The sequence below is a fragment of the Malurus melanocephalus genome, unplaced genomic scaffold, assembly GCF_030028575.1.
Source record: "Malurus melanocephalus ecotype Western Australia unplaced genomic scaffold, MMel_1.1 scaffold_507, whole genome shotgun sequence".
NCBI classification, from domain to species: Eukaryota; Metazoa; Chordata; class Aves; order Passeriformes; family Maluridae; genus Malurus; species Malurus melanocephalus.
The window spans coordinates 388,141-392,766 of NW_026623739.1; the positions used below are offsets into that span (position 1 = coordinate 388,141).

Sequence of the window (4,626 nt, forward strand, 5' to 3'; positions counted from 1 at the left end):
GCAACACCGGGCAGCAGCTTTTGCTTTGCAGTAGTTGGTTCTTYTGCTTTTTGTGCAATAGATCGGTGGTGTGGAAAAACCCCCCGAAGCGGTGGCCCATTCCCGAGAGAATGCTCCCAAACAACTCTCTTYCCTGTATTTAGGTGTCCAGGCTCCCTGCTTGCCCGTGTCTGGCTTCACTGCCAAGGATTATCTCCATCTCCCCTGAAGCCGCGCGGCTTTGGGACTCCCTTTTGGCCGGGAGTTCATTTCCTAATTTCCATGCTGGCAGGGGTAGGCGAGCATCCAGGGAGGTGGCTCTGGCAGAGGGAACAYCTTTAAGGACGCGTGTCAGGGTCCAGCCTGCCTGCTCAGCCTCCGGGGCTCGGTCTGCCCCGCTCGTGTCCCCGGGGCAGGTCCCGGGGAGGGGAAGGGAAGGGAGGGGCGGGACGGTGACAAAGCGGAGGTCGGGGGGACACGGAGCAGGGAGGGCTCCGGCTCCGGGCGGAGCGAGCAGCGGCAGCGCCGGTCCCGGCTGCGGGACCCCCTGCTCTGCCACCGCCGCCCCTCGCCMGCCTCTCCTCATCCTCGGCAGCTCATTTTGTGGGGAAAGGAGAAATCGGCTCCTCGGGGAGCGCTGCGTGCCCTGCAGCCGCCCCGCAGCGGGAGCAGAGCTTCACCGCAAAGAGTTAAGGCAGGGCTGCAGGGCGCTCCAGGCTGGAGTCCTGTGTGCGCCTCTGAGATGCACCAGCCAATCCCAGCCACAGCAGCRTGAACTAGATGTAGCGTGCTGTAAGGAGGGAGGTGAAGAAAATAGGGTGTAAACTGTCACCGCACATCGCGAGGCAGACCTGCTTTTTGGGCTACGATTTCTGTGCTACTTAGAGACCATCATGCGTTTGAAAAGGTAAGGGCTCTGTTAGCAGCAGTCTGTTTGGCGATTCACTGCCGGATTCCAGCGCGTTTTCTGYGTACCTTTCATTAAGTGCTAAATTGTGTAGCGCAGAGTGGGAAGAAAGTGGAATGTGGCATGATTTAGTGTTTGGGAGTCRTTCTTGAAGACTATGTCAGATTCAAGTTGTAATGATTTCGTGTAGCGATTAAGCAAGTGAATGCATGTGGAATAAAGTGAATTCATGACTGGCAGAAAAATGTAATGTATGCGATGAGAGAAGGATGTTCTGTTGAAGTACCAAAATCAGTCATGGATCCATGTGAAATGAAGGCCRGTGTGAGATAGACCTGACTTGGAAAAAATACAGAGAGTAGTTCAGAGATATATATCTGACAAGCAAGCCTTGCGGAAGAAACAAAAATAACTTCTTTCATAGAAAATCCCATGTCTAAATTTATTTAAATACAGCATCACAAAAGAATGTTATAAAAAGGAGAGAAGTCAAAACCTTACAGGGTCTGTATGTTCAGAGATGAGTGACTCTGACACGTTAAGTGTACAGAGATAAAGCTAGAGTGGCMCTACTTACATTTACAAGATATAAGAAATAACTTCAGAGGAGCAATCCATTTAGGTATCAGACTTCACAGACTGCTGTCATTGCTCAACTCCATCCTTGCGAGGAGTTACTCATTTTAAATAGGTGCTCTATCAGCTCTACCATGAGRCCAGCTTTGGGAATAGAAACATTTGACTGGATCTCTTCCTCTCTGTATCTAAGCATGGCAACAGACCCTCGGTCTCAGATGCTTTTGCAGTGCTAATCAGCAGAGCTCCTTAAAGAAACTACCTACAAATTCTTGCCTCCAACCATTTTTCTCTCTTAGACGTGTACATAATTTAAGCAGGGGAGGAATAAAAAAAGAAAAAAAGATCTGTGATATTTTCTGTAAGCTGATCCACCTCCAGTGAGAGCAAACCTCCTCAACAGACGCTGAGTTCAGCGGAGTCGTGTTTGGGGTGCCTGTTCATGAAATGCTGAAACCCTGTGAGTGAAAACGTTAACTAGGAAACACGAAAACAAGCAGCTGAATGTTTTTGCAGAGCTCACTGCAGAAGGCAGCATTTGTACAACAAGCCRACAAAACAACTTGAGAATCTTCAAGTGATGCAATCATCGTGTCTCATCCTTTCCCAGTTTTTTTTTACTGCTCTCTGAATGCCTTTATGAAGAATTAATTAYAGAAGTCAATTCATTGTTTACACCAACATGTATCCAAAAATTTACTTTTTAGTCACATAGATTGTAACGACTTTTCACTCCTCTCAGTGCCAGACAATAATTTTTGGGACTAAAATATTTTTTCTTCATTTGTATTAATTCAAATTTGAGTAATCATATCTGATTGCTGACAGTCTAAGACATTTCTTGCTTGAGAAAAGGAAGATCTTTCTACCAGCAAGCTTGCTTCTTCAGCAGTTTTTGAAAATCTAAATGGAAAATTGGATGGTCAAACTACTTACCTGAGTTTTCCTCAGAAGAAAAGGAGTGGTGGGAATTATTAGGTGATAGTTTCAGGAAACATTATTTTCTAGCTGTCAGGCACGCCTAGTGCAGCCCCTTCTTAATCCTCCCAAAGCTTCTCTTCTCCTCAAAACCAGTAGACATTGATTTTATTTTTTTACTCTCCTGAAACACCAGAAATCTCACATGGGAGCAAAATCACCACAAATACACTCTGACAAAGAGAGCCCAGGTGCTCTTTGGGAAAGGTTGGTCTGAAGAACACTGTCCTGTTAGAGCTGAAGGTGGTGGGTTACAGCCAATCATTCCATGGGGAAGTTATCTTACTCTTCTTCTTGACCTCATCCTAAACCATCATAAGAGAACATTTGTTAAAAACAAACTTGCAGCCACATTCTCTTCAGAGCACTATTTTCCTGTTGCTCAGTATATGTGTGTTCAGTGAGGGTTTGATCGTGGTCCATTAAAGGAGGTCAGAACATCTCTACTAACTTCAATGAAAGCAAGATCAATTTCCAAAACRGTATTTTGGAATCAAAATGAAGGTYAGATTTAAAAGGACAAAAGGTGGGCATCATGAAATTACATGGTGCATGCTGAGCAGTGTAAGGCTTTGTGTATTATTATATTTTAGTATAAAAATACTACAGAACTGAAGAATTTGTAATCTGATCTTACATTGGTCTAGGCCTCAGTACTTTTTCATCATTGATTAATTAACGTTTATCTGTATTAAGTTGAGGAACATTGAGACAGCCCATCTCCAGGTAATCAGCTTCTTGTGGCTCAAGTCATTCCCCTGCTGAAAACTGTAATGTGGAGAATTTTGTCTTCTAGCTCTGAAGTTAATAATTTGTATGTACCACAGTTCGTGTGCATACACAAATAGAGTTTATATATAAATATACACAATATGCACTATACATCCTTCTTCACCCATGGTCTCTATAATCCCTTTTTTGCCCTGGCTCACACCATGGGAATGACCATTTAACCCAGTCTGTTTCCCTTCTCCCTTTGAAAGTCTTCACCTGCTCTGTGTGCCACAAAATAATGCGCGGATGAGAAGGAAGARGGACCCTCTGCCACATCAGAGCTTTTCAACTTTAATTAATGAGCCTCTCACAAAGGCCACAGATTTCGTTCCACCTTCAGAAGAAGATTGACCAAGCAATATGTCTTGTTAGCTAAATTGAGACTATTAAACTGTACTGGTTTCTCTTATAATGAGGTGAAATCATAAGGCTCCTGTGTCAGATACCTTTACTGTAACAGTTACATTAATGGGGATTAGAAAATCCTGCTCCTTCRCAGTAACACCTTCAGTGCCACATCTACCAGCACTTGATTAATGGGAAAAGTGGTTTGTAAGGAATTTATTATACATTGGCAAGTACAGGACGTAAATCTGGAAATCAGAGCACTGCTCTATACTCTTAATCCCATATTATTCGTTACTACTGAGAATTCTGTAGAGCTAATTTAGCTCTTTCAGTTCTTATAAATCTACTGGAAATAACAAAAACACCTGGTTAACTGAACATGGATGACCACTCTGAACTCAAATGGGATTATTAAAATCCATTCTAAATGTTGCTTTTTAATATTTCCTTTTTAATTTTTTTTCTTTATTTGAAATCTGTTTCTAAGGGGGCTTACCATCACTGGTGAAAAACTGCTAAATGCTGAAAAATAGTATCATGGATGGAGGTGTATATTTTTATTTCACTGTTTTTCACCTAAAATATTTTTAATCCCTATTCATTAACAATTTGCTGGACAGAGAGAACACATGTATATTACAACAGTTTTTTATATTGAATAATTCTATATGTTTGTACTTAATCTGCTGCCCTAAAGGTCAAAATTGCTGTATTTTAGGGCAGAGATGATACCCACATCTTTTTCTTCAGAAAGAGTAGCTGCTCAGCATTTCTTGGATTAAACCCCTTATTCCTTTAGGTCTGTACCAATTTTCCTAATGAAGATGCTTGTTTAGGTAAAGCAGCAATGYTTATGCAGGTCAAGACTCATCCTGYTGCCAGTCTCTGGAGACTGTGGATTTATTTCACAGAGAGCCATTAGTTGGTGATGTTCTCTTTTTAAGTCACTGCTCCTGTGGGATGTGAATCTGACTCTTTGGCTTAAAAGGTAAAAGCTTTAGTAGCTACCTAAGTACTCTTTAAGCTCTTTGTTAGCTTGAGTTTATTAGATTGATTAGTTGAAG

At 42.4% G+C, this 4,626-nt stretch overlaps 1 long non-coding RNA gene across 1 annotated transcript in view; it reads left to right on the forward strand.

Annotated features, from left to right (window-relative positions):
* Window positions 1-791: 791 nt before the first annotated feature.
* LOC130582573 (uncharacterized) overlaps window positions 792-4,626 on the forward strand; it is a 106,632-nt gene continuing 102,797 nt past the window's right edge. Inside the window, exon 1 of the long non-coding RNA XR_008966320.1 lies at window positions 792-886. This is a non-coding gene — a long non-coding RNA (uncharacterized LOC130582573). The remainder of the gene's footprint in view (window positions 887-4,626) is intronic.